Here is a 16370-nt window from a genome sequence, read left to right on the forward strand (position 1 = left end):
ATCGTAATAAAAAAGCGCCGTTTTTGTAAAGATTATTACGTGACTGATGTAAATGCAGTAATTAGATATTTGTTAGCGATAAAAACAAAATGAAGGTTTCCAATAATAAACGCGTTGTTTTAGTCTTCACTGCCATAATCTTTCACCGCAACCCCCGTTCAGGGCATTGTCTTTTTACAGAAGGTTTCAGTAATTAGCATTCACCTCAAAATTACGAATGTCGTGCAAAATTTACATATGCGACTGTCGTAACTCTTTAACTAGACTTCATATGGTCCAAGCACCTTCGTGATTCGGTGCATTATCCTGAAGAAGGACGATTTTTTTCTTTTTCAATCAAGGTCTCATTTCGTACCTTTTTTAAAATTCAGTTATAAGGCTTGCGTAAAATTCTCCAGTTACTGTTTTACACCTACTGACACCATCAATGAGCAGAATTCTTATTGCTTCCCGGCAACACTTCCTCTTTTTTGATGCAAGGCCGCCACTTCCACCCACATCTCTGGCTGACGTTTCGCTCCTGTCGTGGAGCGGTGGACCCACGTCCCAACCGCACTGATAACTCGGCGGAACAAAACTGTTGGCTCCTGTTACAAGGATACAAAAATTTCTGATAAAATGGTTTTCCCATTTACTTCCTGTCGGCATTCAACAATTGCGGCATCCATCACCACAAAGCCTTCTCGCGATTAGTTCTTCATTTAAAGAGTGTTATTTCACATACCTCAAATCACTATCGCGCAGTTCTTTGCTGCACACATTCTCGACGTTTTCGTATGTGGCTGCACTATGAACCTATGTGCAGTCTTCAGTGGGTATTATTAAGTTTCTGAAAAATCTACAAGCTTTTGGTTGGTTCTCTATTTTAGGCCTAGAAATTATAAAATGTGCATTTTATTTTGTGGTGCTTTCTCGCTTGAAACTGCATTAATACGTTTCATGGATTGACAGCGTATCATCTACAGTGTACCGGCACAGTATATTATAGAAATAAGACGGAGCCTGCTGAAGATGACACATAGTTAATACAAGATGTACGAGTAAAGAATAAGAAAAAGGAAAACATTGTGTTTTGCAGGGGCAGAGTATTTAAAAACCGATTTTAACTCTCAAACGTACACTAACGCAAAAAGAGCATCTAACCTCAGTAGTATGATTATTTCAACGCCATCCATGCAGTTTGCAAGTATCATGCGTGCAGAGGAATGATAAAAATAATTGGAGTAACAAATCAAACTACAGATTCTGTAGTTTATCGGTTCGGACTCACCCTGTAGGGACGCAATAGTCACAGAAGCGCGAGGTTCTTGCTTGCGTGTGGCGCTGTGCCTCGGTTTGAGGAACGAATTACGGCGCGGAATAGATATTAATAATGTACTAGTACGGAACAACAATCTGCTACTACCTTATGGAAATGACAGCTCTTTCGATCTTCCCGCGCCTCGTGCAGCTACCTGTAAACGCGACACTGGCTGCAACTGATACTCGCGCAGCTGTGGCGCTACCGCCGCGTGCCACCTGTTGGTGGCAGGTGGAACTGCGGGATGACTCACGCAATGTTTACAGCGACGCCGTCTGCAGCAAGGGCGCAGCGGCACGCCGATTGCGCTACGTGAGCTGGCGGCAGTAAGCCGGCATGCCGCCGCTCCGAGTTAACAGCCGTATGGGAAGACTTTGGTGAGCAAGGGTTAACAATTCAACAGCGTAATTATGAGAGGTCTGACTGTGACAAGTCGTCTTCAACTTAAAATATGGTTTTTCACAGATTCAACACTGCAGTTATCGCCGTCCGTAGCACCGTGAGCCACGAATCCACACTGTAGCTACTGGTTTGTCACCCGCCATAAACTCACTTTCAGAAATACCGTATCAGTTACAACTTCTCAGCGCCGGTTAAAGGTACATGCGACGCAAGCGACCGCTTGAGACGTCAAGCTGATACGGGCGTCAGAGCTGCCCTATTGCTATGATTTTAAACAGAAAGTAATTAAGCATGAAAACGGGTGGAAATATACGATAACAGATCCCGTTCGCGAAATAAGTGCGAATGTATGGTTACGAGCCGATTTTCAGTACAAAATATTATCGACTGTCGTAGTTTGTATAAATTTAAAGGGCAGCCAGATGAAAACAAGGCAGATGGGAAAAAATAAGCAAATTGTTTATTATTTTAGAAGTAACCGCCATAACTCTTCCTGTGAAACGACACGGTCAGCGCCTTCATAGAAAAATGTTTGCGTTGCCTACGGAGCGAAGTTGCACCCAGGCGTGCCCCTCTTTGTCCGAATAAATAGAGGGCCACGAACGTTTCTCTTCAGGAGTCTAATAATATGAAAATAGCATGGGGAGAGATCGGGACTGTATGGAGGACAAGAAAGAGCTTCCCAGCGATACTTCTGCAACGTAGTCGAAACTACCTCGGCAACATGTGGGCGGGCAACTTGGTTTCGTAGGCAAACGCAAACATTTTTCCATGAAGGCATTGACCGCCTTGTCTCTTAGCGGGCTAAATGTATTAGCAGTTATGGCGATTACTTTTTAAATAATAAATTGTTTACATACCTCTCTTCCATCTGTCTCGTTTCCATTTGACTGGCCCTTATATATTTGAAACGCAAGTTTTTGTATTAAGTCCTCATCTAACTGGGCTCAAATTTCAACCAAGACCTACATTACCATGAACTGCAGTACTACAGCAGCACGTTATATCTACAGTTTACTGTACTCTCGCACCTGTTAAGGAGGCATTCCCCATGTCGTCCTTACATTTGAAGGCAATATTATACTCGTCTCTGTAGTGAGTTACCAATTCTTTCAAACACTCCCGAATCATCTCATAAATATTGACTGGACGATACAACTCGCTGCTCCTGTTCTTCAATCGTACCACGGGGAGTGCTGTAAACATCACTTTGGAGATGATTCTAGACAATAAATATCCAGAGGAGTGACGTCAGGTGATCTTTAAGGCAAAGGTACAGGCCCTGCTCGACACAATCTTCTTGGACCATATTTGTACGTTTGATTTAGATTAGATTACATTCAGTTTTCGTTCCATAGACAAAAAAAATGAGATGATTCTCGTAGGTGGGGAGCATGTCAGAAAGTATAACATAAAAACATAAAACATTTGTATATAATACGTACTACCCTGAACATTTGTCAGGAGATTGTCGAAATAGGTGAAAACAATGCGGTAAACTGGAACAGCTAATATGTACAGAATTAACACGCAGTCAGAATGAAACATTGTTATGCACTATTAATAAATTTATCATACACAAAATACCTAATATTGATTGTTGTGGCCAAGTGCTGTCAAAACTGAAATCTAATAGACATTTTTACTTAAGCTGGCTTAACAGTCTCTGTTAAGATATTCGTCTATATAGTAGAAGGAGTTGTCTGTGAAAAAGTCTTTCAAACTCTGTCTGAACTGCGATTTATCAGAAACCAAGTTTTTACTGGTTGCTGATAATTTATTGAAAATGTGTGTTCCTGAATATTGGACCCCTTTCTGGACCAAGGTAAGTGATTTTAGGTCTTTATGTAGATTGTTCTTATTCCTAGAATTGATACTATGTATTGTGCTATTGGTTGGAAACAGAAATATATTACTTGCAACAAATTTCATTAAGGAATAAATATACCGAGAAGCAGTGATTAGAATGCGAAGTTCCTTGAGCAGGTTTCTACGGGATGTTCTTGAATTTACACCACAAATGATTCTTATCACACACTTTTGTACCTTAAAAACTTTTGCTCGGTTTGATGAGTTACCGCAGAATATGATCCCGTATGACATAATAGAATGAAACTATGCAAGTTTTTTATGTTTATATCTACTAAATTTGACATCATTCGCACTGCAAATACAGACTTGTTCAGGTGCTTAAACAATTCTGTGGTATGCCCTTCACAACTGAATTTATTATCGAGTTGTAATCCCAGAAATTTAAGACTCTCAACCTCTTCGATCTGCATGTCTTCATAAGTTATACACATTCTGGAAGGAAATCTCTTACAGGTTCTGAACTTCATATAGTGGGTCTTCTCACAATTTAATGACAGTGTATTAGCTTTAAACCATTTATTAATGTCAATGAAAGTTTAATTAGCAGCTATTTCTAAATCTGTATTTGACTTGCTATTTATTGCAATGTTTGTATTATCTGCAAACAAAACAAACTTAGTATCTGGCAATGTAACATACGAGAGGTCATTAACGCACACAAGAAAAAGCAATGGACCCAAGAAAAAACCTTGAGGAACACCACATGTAATTAATTCCCAGGCAGATGAAGTTGATTGCTTGCTGCACAGGTATTTCGCAACGACACCCTTTGTTTCCTGTTAGATAGATAAGACTCAAATCATTTCGCAGCATTGCCGGTGACACCATAATATTCTAATTTACTTAAGAGAATGCTGTGGTTCACGCAGTCAAAGGCTTCTGACAGATAACAGTAAATGCCAGTAGCCCCTAATTTATTATTTAATGAATTAAATACATTCTCTCTGTAAATGTAAGCCGGCCGAAGTGGCCGTGCGGTTAAAGGCGCTGCAGTCTGGAACCGCAAGACCGCTACGGTCGCAGGTTCGAATCCTGCCTCGGGGATGGATGTTTGTGATGTCCTTAGGTTAGTTAGGTTTAACTAGTTCTAAGTTCTAGGGGACTAATGACCTCAGCAGTTGAGTCCCATAGTGCTCAGAGCCATTTGAACCATTTTTGTAAATGTAAATAACTCTCTCTAAATCAAAACCCTTAAGAAATCCAAACTGTGACTTGAACAATATATTATTTGCAGTCAGATGCTTAAGGAAGGAGACGCTTGAACACAACCTTTTCAGGTATTTTTGTGAAAGCCGGCAAAAGTGAAATTGGCCGATAGTTTGATGGTATCTCTTCATCCCCCTTCTTGTAAAGAGTCTTAACTTCAGCGTATTTTAACCAGTCTGCAAAAGTTGCGCTGATAAGAGTTTGATTACACAAATAATGAGCACTCTTTGATTAACGTCGTTGATGTTTTATCATATCCACTGGAATACTTAGATTTTAAGGATTTTATGATGGATGCTACTGCTTTGGGAGAGCTACTTCTTTGGGATAAGCTTTACATCGGCAGTAAAATGAACTTGTGATCTACCATACCTGTGTCATGGTGAGCTAGCCCGTGGATGAAATTAGATGAGGACTTAATCGAAAGGTTTACGTTTCAGATGTATTTATAATGACTAGGATAATATTTCGCACGGAAGTCAGTGCCACTGGCACAAATTTGCGATTGCTTCACAAACGGCTTGTTTGTGGATGCATGTTTACTGGATTGTTTTTACTTCTGTTTCGTATACTTTGACATGTGTCACTTTTAGGTATTAATTGTGATACACCCTGTATACATAAAAATTGTTACAACATTGCTTGTAGATGAATAAATAATAAATCTCCTGTGGCTCAAAGCTTGGTGGAAATATTATCGCCCGATGCTACTTCAGTTATGGTCGTGTCAGTTTCAATTGCTGGCGTTACCAGCAGTTTAACCCATGTCCACCGCATGATTCCTATTTCGTACTATATAGAAATTTGTGTTTACCTTTTCAGCTGCATACATAAAAATATTGAAATTGTGTCTAAATTTCTCACTATTCTCATAGCACCCTTTTTTTAAATGTAGCTACTAATTTGTGAGTTTTCTTCACATGTAACATACAACTAATGTAGTTAAAGAGTGTGTTATATTTATCACGCCAGTATAAAATTACATGATACTTTTTGTATTTGTCTCTCTTTATCCGGTAAACTAGCCGGCCGAAGTGGCCGAGCGGTTCTAGGCGCTACAGTTTGGAACCGCGCGACCGCTGCGGTCGCAGGTTCGAATCCTGCCTCGGGCATGGATGTGTGTGATGTCCTTAGGTTAGTTAGGTTTAAGTAGTTCTAAGTTCTAGGGGACTGATGACCTCAGCAGTTAAGTCCCATAGTGCTCAGAGCCATTTGAACCGGTAAACTAAAAAATAACAGGAAGTTTACATTTCCACTCAGTTTAACAGATAGCATCTTTTTGTTGAAGCTACAAGTGCAATAGGTCTACTTCTGTATGAACGCTTGTGAAAAGCTGGGGAATCACGTGTATCTTCAGTGGAAATGAATTGTTTCGTCTTTTAACATTTATCACTGGAACAGGATTCAGAAATTTATTTCTGTTACGTAGGAATGTCTCTGTATACTTATTTTAAAAGAAAAAATGTGGATAAGTGCTAGTAGAAATCGCGCACTAAGAGTCCCGTACAAACTTAATTATGTATGTATGTACATCAGGGAATCTAGAATTTCAACGATTTTTGTCTATTATCGTTATCGATATTGATAAGATACTAAAACATCTGACGTAAATGGCCACATCTTATGATTACATTGACATAGAAGCTTAACATTTTTGCACCGCCAAGCGAACGTAGACTTTAGTATGTGAAGTAAATTTTAACTCGATACGTGAACCTGTTCCTGAGAAAAAGGGTTTTTAATAGACGGGCAAAAAGACAGAAGGACAACAAAGTGATACTACAAGAGTTTCGTTTTTATCGACTGGGCTACGGAACCCTAAAAAGGAGCCATTTTCACGATCGGCAGATTTCGACTTGTTTTTAAAGATCGTACCAAGATCTGAAGGAAACGCAACTAATTAGCAACTGATGTCTGAGGTTTGCGGAGGGAGAGAGAGAGAGAGAGAGGGGAGAGGGGGGGGGGGGGATATGATATATCGCTTGTCTGGAAAGATGTTCTCGGACCGACCCTGCACCTTCCTAAACACCTTACTACTGACTTATAAAACGTTGAAAGTGGCAGCGTTTACTGCGTGACCAAACCGTTACTGGATGAGGGACTGAATAAAACCCAAGCACTCCTACTAGCCCGAGGAGCCAGCAACTGCTCTGCGCACAGGACACGACGAGCACGTCAAATATGACAGAGCGAGCACTAAAAAGGCTAAGAAGATAATGAATTGGTAACCAGCCAGTATTTCCTATACTCCTAGTTTTTCACTGTGCCTTTCCGCACTTGTGCCCTTCTTCCGGTGGTGTAAACGACTGGTTTTCTTTTTATCGTTGTTCTGCTACAACCTGATTGTCTACGCCGTAGCTAGAAATTACATCACGAATATTTATTTATTAATAAGTCAATGGCTTACAGGATTATATTTAACAAGTACGTACGATTAAGTACGAGGGCAGTTCAATAAGTAATGCAACACATTTTTTTTCTGAAACAGGGGTTGTTTTATTCAGCATTGAAATACACCAGGTTATTCCCCAATCTTTTAGCTACACAACACTATTTTTCAACGTAATCTCCATTCAATGCTACGGCCTTACGCCACCTTGAAATGAGGGCCTGTATGCCTGCACGGTACCATTCCACTGGTCGATGTCGGAGCCAACGTCGTACTGCATCAATAACTTCTTCATCATCCGCGTAGTGCCTCCCACGGATTGCGTCCTTCATTGGGCCAAACACATGGAAATCCGACGGTGCGAGATCGGGGCTGTAGGGTGCATGAGGAAGAACAGTCCACTGAAGTTTTGTGAGCTCCTCTCGGGTGCGAAGACTTGTGTGAGGTCTTGCGTTGTCATGAAGAAGGAGAAGTTCGTTCAGATTTTTGTGCCTACGAACACGCTGAAGTCGTTTCTTCAATTTCTGAAGAGTTGCACAATACACTTCAGAGTTGATCGTTTGACCATGGGGAAGGACATCGAACAGAATAACCCCTTCAGCGTCCCAGAAGACTGTAACCATGACTTTACCGGCTGAGGGTATGGCTTTAAACTTTCTCTTGGTAGAGGAGTGGGTGTGGCGCCACTCCATTGATTGCCGTTTTGTTTCAGGTTCGAAGTGATGAACCTATGTTTCATCGCCTGTAACAATCTTTGACAAGAAACCTTTGCTATTTATGGTGTTCGGTTAGACAACGAGGGACCCAGCGGGAACAAACCTTTGAATATCCCAACTGGTGAACAATTGTGACAGCACTACCACCAGAGATGTCAAGTTGAGCACTGAGTTGTTTGATGGTGGTCCGTCGATCATCTCGAACGGGTGTGTTCGCACGCTCCGCCATTGCAGGAGTCACAGCTGTGCTCGGCCGGCCCACACGCGGGAGATCAGACAGTCTTGCTTGACCTTGCGGCGATGATGACACACGCTTTGCCCAACGACTCACCGTGCTTTTGTCCACTGCCAGATCACCGTAGACATTCTGCAAACGCCTATGAATATCTGAGATGCCCTGGTTTTCCGCCAAAAGAAACTCGATCACTGCCCGTTGTTTGCAACGCACATCCGTTACAGACGCCATTTTAACAGCTCCGTACAGCGCTGTCACCTGTCGGAAGTCAATGAAACTATACGAGACGAAGCGGGAATGTTTGAAAATATTCCACAAGAAATTTCCGGTTTTTTCAACCAAAATTGGACGAGAAAAAAAATGTGTTGCATTACTTATTGAACTGCCCTCGTAGATACGAGATATGATAAAAAGAATATGAATCAGTACAAGCAGATGCATCTCTGTATATGTGCATACAGGTAACAATAAAAGATGGAGAACTGGCAGTAGCCAAAATAAGATGAGATATCACATGTGCATATCCAAAGACATCACTCGGTTAATTGGGGCATGTGTTGCTTCTACCGTGTCTTTCCAGATACACATGAATTTTCTTTTTAGGCAGCCATATAAAATGTGCTCCAGTGTTTGTTCCGATGTTCGGCAGTCGCATTGGTCTTCGTCGGTAATCAAGGCCGTTGGTCTTGGAATAGACTCTCAGTCGTGTGAGAACCATTGAAGGTGATTCGGCTTAGATAAGACTGTTTCACGGAGGTAAAAATACGAAGCGGAATCTGCTCTCTCTCTCTCTCTCTCTGAAGATGTGTCAAAACTGGCCTGTATGTGTGTGTGTGTGTGTGTGTGTGTGTGTGTGTGTTTTGTGTGTGACGTTAGGATCAAGTAAAGGGAAAACTGGATGCTGTAAGTTTCCTTTTAATTATTCGTTCTCCTTCCATACCAAGTGAGGAGCTACTTGAGTGAGAAGTTTTGGCTCCGAGGTCAAAAAAGCCGACAACGGCCAGGAGAGCGGTGTGCTGACTCCACGCCTCTCCATACCGTATCCGAATGACGCCATTGCCGGTCCCGATTGACCTGTCTGGTCCAGAACGTTGTATTATGTTTGGTGACCTGTATGTCTGTGGAATGTTAGGTAGAGGACTTAGTATGTGGAAAGTTATAGAAGTTTTCTCTAACATTTTTGCCAAGCGATTTGGAGAACCGATGGAGGTATATCATTGGCTGTACTGCCGGCCGGAGTGGTCGAGCTGTTCTAGGCGCTGCAGTCTGGAGCCGAGCGACCGCTACGGTCGCAGGTTCGAATCCTGCCTCGGGCATGGATGTGTGTGATGTCCTTAGGTTAGTTAGGTTTAAGTAGTTGTAAGTTCTAGGCGACTGATGACCTCAGAAGTTAAGTCGCATAGTGCTCAGAGCCATTTGAACCATTGGCTGTACTATCAATAGATAAGAAGAACAACAACGTATTCGTCGAATAAAAATAAAATCGCTTACTGGAAAAGGTCCATTCAAACTGGATTTCAAGAGAGATCGCTGTTTTGACATATTGAAACAGACTATAGGACGCAGGTGATTGGCCGTGGAGCGGCAGCAGCTCTGTTTCGTGGAGTATCGTGGCGAAGCGTGCCGTGTAGACGGGGACGCGTTGTCCTCGGCTGACCGGGCCGTTCCGATGTCTGCACTTCCGGCGCACGCGTCGCCTGGGAACACAACGCCAAGCTCAGGGACGCGCCGGCCCGTCTGCTGCACGCCAGTGAACGGCGGCAACCCAAACCCGGTTGTCTCGCAATCTGACGCAGCTCGTAACCACGGGCACCCGGACCTGTACTGTATTTCTCGTGTCATAGATCTGTACTCGTACTGTTGCTTCGTGAGACACACGTCAGAACATTACCAAGGCGGAGTACGTCGATCTATTCTGCACAGCACAATCAAAGGGTCAGTTTTACGAAACCCTTTAATTGCCTCCCATTGCGACACATAAGTTTTAATTTTGGGTGGAAGGTGCCTAGAACCTCCCTCTGTAACGGTGCAAAAATGTGGCGCCTAGCGACGTCATCCTGGAACTCGGCGACACTTCAAACAACAAAGTGTCGACACACGCGAGGAAAAGGCTGCAGCTCAGAAGCTCACGTGGAGTGCAAGATGAGTTAATGATGTCACATTGGCAGCAGATTTCACCACAATTCTGCCCAACGCCACTGTGGACGTGTCACACGATGGAAAGATCGTGACATTCCCTCTTATCCATATTTCACGCCTTTCTTGTGACGCCTCTGCGACGGAGATCAGAAGTGCCACGCCTAGCATTGAAATCATGCGATTTTCTTATGGGTGGACGAACAAAGCATTTCAGGCACACCGCCGCTCGTAATCCACACGAAAAGGCGTTAGCACTCTATCTTCAAGCCGCAAGTAGCCTATCGGGACCATCCGACCGCCGTGTCATCCTCAATTAGGATGCGGATAGGAAGGGCGTGTGGACAGCACACCGGTCTCCCGGATGTTAAGATGGTTTTCTTTGACCGGAGCCTCTACTATTCGGTCGAGTAACTCCTCAATAGGCATCACGAGGCTGAGTGCACCCCGAAAAATGGCAACAGCGCATGGCCGCCCGGACGGTCACCCATCCAAGTGCCGGCCACGCCCAACAGCGCTTAACTTCGTTGATCTGACGGGAACCGGTGTATCCACTGCGGCAAAGCCGTTGCCAAAAGGCGTTAGGGGATTGCATAAAGAGCGTCAATGAAACCACTGCTTCCCTTGAGGCGTTGATTCCTACACATTTCGCAGTCCAAAACGACAGTTCAAAGTGCAGTGACCATCAGGACGACGTCTTGACAACGGACGATTCAAACCCTCTCTAAGGATATCCTAGGCCAGCAAACCCAATAAACGCGATCGCTTCCATTTCAAGTGCAGTGCAGGGAGACCGTCAGTTTCGATTTGGTGTACAAGGTGGACCGTTCAAAACAATTCGAAGAAATTTAAACGTGATCCGAAGCAGCAAAGGGTACTTAACCTTTTTCAGCCTTCTTGTTTCACACCCTGCTGTGGCGTAATCATGGAAGCGTGTGACATTGACACAAGTGTGAATAAAACGACAAAGCTTTCCTCTAAGACCAAATAGTCCAGCAACAGCCTCGGTGTTACCCACTCATCTTTGTTGAGCATCTTAAAAATGTACCAGTACAGACAGAACCCATGACGAGAGTCCTAGGCACCTGTTAGCAGGCTAAACTGCTGCCCTTGCGCCTGCTAATAGGCCATATGGAATTGGAGAGGTGCTTGCCGACAAGGGCATAGGGCTTCGTCAGACGTTGTCTCTGTTCGGGTACCTTTTTAAAGCGCTCAGAAAACACTGGTGGGTGGCACCAGGGGTGTTGCCAAACTGGAGGGGGGGGGGAGGAGTGTATTAAAAGGACCCTTTGCCATTTTATTCATGCATGTGTCAATGTCGCACTCTCTGTGTTCATATCACAGGAGGGTGCGAAAAGGAGGCTAAAAAAACGAAATCACCCTTTGCCACTTTCGATCACGTTCAAATTTTGTCGAATGGTTCTGAACGGTTCCTAATAGTTCCATCATGTATACCATAACAAAATTTGCGCTCTCACTGCACTTCAATATTGGCCCACAATGTGCTTAGGGAAGGGTTGAATCGTCCGTTGGTGTCAGCAGTGCCGAAGGTTGTCAAGATATCGTCCTTTCGGTCACCATATTTGAACTGTCGTTTTACAAAGCGAAATGTGTTTTAATCAAAGCCCCCACGGAAAGGAGTGGTTTCATTGACGCCCATTATGCCATCCCCTGACGCCTTTTCGTATCGCGCTGCATCTAAAAGTTTTCCACTCGATGATTTCAGCTCAGGGTGTCGCGTTATGACCACCATCGGAGAACAAAACAAGGGGCGAAAGGTGGGTAAGAGCGTGTGTTACGACGGACATGTCTACGATGGCTTTGGACAGAATTTTGGTGAACTTTGGGGCCCGTGTGACATCAGTAACCCATGAACTTCTGAGCTGTGGCCCTTTTTTCTTATGTGACGACGCCTTGGTGTCTGAAGCGTAGCTGAACCAAAGGTGACGTCGCAGGGCGTCATACTTCTGCACCATTCCATAGGCAGATTGTCGGCATCTTTGAGCCAAGCTGCAAACGTCTACGTCGCAGTGGGAGACAATTACGTTGTTTCGAAAAAGTGGCCCTTTAATTGCGTTGCGTAGTGTAGAAAACTAAACGGCAAACTCGACCACAGACCGAGTTGCAGGTTGCCTACGGACTTCCAGGGCCAGCAAAAATTTATTTTTCGTATTTCATACAGTTATTGACAAAATTTTGAAATTAAAAATGCTGCCATAATCAACTCATAACAGCCATAATCTTTCTTTTGGGTTTAATACAGTAAGTCAAATATTACAGTTAGTAACTGTTTATATGTCTTGGGGCAGCATAAGTTACGGCGCGCAAATTACCCGGTCTATATTCTCCAGTGTTTGAGAAAGAGACACTTAGTGACTTCCAGAAAACTTTAGACATAATTAACATAATTTCAAAAATTTTCTATCCTTTTTCTCGTTAACACCCCGCACCTTTCCCTTCCCCTCCACCTTCCACTCCTCCCACTAAATGATGGAAGGAAGAAAATGTGCCGGCCGGGGTGGCCGAGTCAAGGAACCAACGATCAATTTGAACGGATGCCTTGTGACGTCCACCCTGACCAAACGCAACGAACTATATCGAACCAAATGAGTAAAAAAACAGCGGTTCTAGGCGCTACAGTCTGGAACCGCGCGACCGCCACGGTCGCAGGTTCGAAAATGGTTCAAATGGCTCTGAGCACTATGGGACTTAACTTCTGTGGTCATCAGTCCCCTAGAACTTAGAACTACTTAAACCTAACTAACCTAAGGACATCACACACATCCATGCCCGAGGCAGGATTCGAACCTGCGACCGGAGCGGTCACGCGGTTCCAGACTGAAGCGCCTTTAACCGCACGGCCACACCGGCCGGCCGCAGGTTCGAATCCTGCCTCGGGCATGGATGTGTGTGATGTCCTTACGTTAGTTAGGTTTAAGTAGTTCTAAGTTCTAGGGGACTGATGACCTCAGATGTTAAGTCCCATAGTGCTCAGAGCCATTTGAACCATTTAAAACGCACTATTTCCACTTGGACCCACTTTGTACGACTCAGATACTGGTTGATCTTACATGTCTGTGTGAATCTAAGTCCTGACATACTCAGTATGTTGTGAAATGTATAATTATGTAGGTATAGACTGAAGAATTACGTAAGGTAGATCTCATCCATAGGAGCCATCGTTTGGAATGCGACAAACCGACTCAGTCCCCGTGAAAATTTGTGGTGTCGTTGCTTCATGATGTGCACGTGGGTTGCACTCCTAAAGCGACACAACAGGAAGAATTGTGAAGGTGATACAAGGAAGACAAAGCCAGGTGGGTGCGGCTTCGTAATAGCAGTGGGAGAACAGGACTGGGCCACGCTCAGTCCCCCGCTTCTTGTAATCCTCATTTGACTATAATAGACTGAGCGACAACGTCTTTCTTCCGAGTTCTGTCATGTGCTTCTTTCGCAGGACAGTAGAGAAGTTCAGAGCATAACATCGTAGCTTGCCGTCAAGCACAAAATTTTCTGCATATTTAAGCCGGCCGGAGTGGCCGAGCGGTTCTGGGCGCTACAGTCTGGAACCGCGCGACCGCTACGGTCGCAGGTTCGAATCGTGCCTCGGGCATGGTTGTGTGTGTTGTCCTTAGGTTAGTTAGGTTTAAGTAGTTCTAAGTTCGAGGGGACACAGAAGTTCAGTCCCATAGTGCTCAGAGCCATTTGCATATTTAAGTTGGTGGGCGGATGTGCCGACAAACAAAACACAAGAGTTTACGACGTAAAATGCGAAAGAAGATACGCCAATTAAACACTCAAATTATTTCAGAAGTTTATTGTATGACAGCTTAATTACTACGATGACCGAAGGATGGACATCATTACGAGACTAGTGGTGGGCTTATGTTCTGATGCAGGTCGTGCGTATACGGTAAGTATGTGTACTTTACCAGAAATTGACGTTCCGTAACAACGATGTAATTGGCAGTGCTTAACCTCTTGCCGTAACATTTAGTTCGACAAAATCCGTACCCAAGCGGTTGGAGAAGGCGCATGCTAAACGGGCCAGCGTGATGCGCGAGACATTCGCAATACAAGCCGATGTACTGACAGCTGTTACATAGCTGTACGCTTATTTGTCTCACGCAATACTGATCTTATGGACGCCAACTCTAATTTAATTCTTGTTCTATATACAGGGTGGTCCATTGATAGTGACCGGGCCAAATATCTCACGAAATAAGCGTCAAACGAAAAAACTACAAAGAACGAGACTCGTCTAGCTTGAAGGGGGAAACCAGATGGCGCTATGGTTGGCCCGCTAGATAGCGCTGCCATAGGTCAAACGGATATCAACTGCGTTTTTTAAATAGGAACCCCCATTTTTATTACATATTCGTGTAGTGCGTAAATAAATATGAATGTTTTAGTTGGACCATTTTTTTCGCCTTGTGACAGATGGCGCTATATTAGTCACAAACGTGTAAGTACGTGGTGTCACGTAACATTCTGCCAGTGCGGACGGTATTTGCTTCGTGATACATTACCCCTGTTAAAATGGACCGTTTACCAATTGCGGAAAAGGTCGATATCGTGTTGATGTATGGCTATTATGATCAAAATGCCCAACGGGCGTGTGCTATGTATGCTGCTCGGTATCCTGGACGACATCATCCAAGTGTCCGGACCGTTCGCCGGATAGTTACGTTATTTAAGGAAACAGGAAGTGTTCAGCCACATGTGAAACGTCGGCCACGACCTGCAACAAATGGTGATGCCCAGGTAGGTGCTGTCGCGGCTAGTCCGCACATCAGTAGCAGACAAACTGCGCGAGAATCGGGAATCTCAAAAACGTCGGTGTTGAGAATGCTACACCAACATCGATTGCACCCGTATCACATTTCTATGGACCAATAATTGCATGGCGACGACTTTGAACGTCGTGTACAGTTCTGCCACTGGGCACAAGAGAAATTACGGGACGATGACAGATATTTTGCACGCGTTCTATTTAACAACGAAGCGTCATTCACCAACAGCGGTAACGTAAACCGGCATAATATGCACTACTGAGCAACGGAAAATCCACGATGGCTGCGACAAGTGGAACATCAGCAACCTTGGCGGGTTAATGTATGGTGGGGCATTATGGAGGAAGGATAATTGGCCCCCATTTTATCGATGGCAATCTAAATGGTGCAATGTATGCTGATTTCCTACGTAATGTTCTATCGATGTTACTACAAGATGTTTCACTGCATGACAGAATGGCGATGTACTTCCAACATAATGTATGTCCGGCACATAGCTCGCGTGCGGTTGAAGTGGTATTGAATAGCATATTTCATGACAGGTGGATTGGCCGCACGTTCACCGGATCTGACGTCCCCGGATTTCTTTCTGTGGGGAAAGTTGAAGGATATTTGCTATCGTGATCCACCGACAACGCCTGACAACATGCATCAGCGCATTGTCAATGCATGTGCGAACATTACGGAAGGCGAACTACTCGCTGTTGAGAGGAATGTCGTTACACGTATTGCCAAATGCATCGAGGTTGACGGACATCATTTTGACCATTTATTGCATTAATGTGGTATTTACAGGGAACCATGCTGTAACAGCATGCGTTCTCAGAAATGATAAGTTCACAAAGGTACATGTATCACATTCGAACAACCGAAATTAAATGTTCAAACGTACCTACGTTCTGTATTTTAATTTAAAAAACCTACCTGTTACCCACTGTTCGTCTAAAATTGTGAGCCATATGTTTGTGACTATTACAGCGCCATCTATCACAAAGCGAAAAAAGTGATCCAACTAAAACATTCATATTTCGTTACGTACTGCACGAATATGTAAACAAACGCAGTTGATATCCGTTTGACCTATGGCAGCGCCATGTAGCGGGCCAACCATAGCGCCATTTGGTTTCCCCCTTCAAGCTAGACAAGTTTCATTCTTTGTAGTTTAATCGTTTGACGCTTATTTCGTGAGATATTTGGCTCGGTCACGATCAATGTACCACCCTGCATAAAGAAGATTTCAGTTGTCCCTACCCACGTCACTTTATGCAACCCGCAGTGTTATATCTGGCTTTCAAAAACCACGCGCGAGAGTTTCATATTC

At 43.9% G+C, this 16370-nt stretch overlaps 1 protein-coding gene and 1 pseudogene across 1 annotated transcript in view; both read right to left on the reverse strand.

The window, feature by feature from the left end:
• LOC126457445 (unconventional myosin-XV) overlaps window positions 1-16370 on the reverse strand; it is a 945978-nt gene that overhangs the window by 607311 nt on the left and 322297 nt on the right. The window lies entirely within an intron of this gene.
• Window positions 10712-10829, reverse strand: LOC126459435 (5S ribosomal RNA; annotated as a pseudogene).

Source organism: Schistocerca serialis, chromosome 2 (genome assembly GCF_023864345.2).
Source record: "Schistocerca serialis cubense isolate TAMUIC-IGC-003099 chromosome 2, iqSchSeri2.2, whole genome shotgun sequence".
Lineage (NCBI taxonomy): Eukaryota > Metazoa > Arthropoda > Insecta > Orthoptera > Acrididae > Schistocerca > Schistocerca serialis.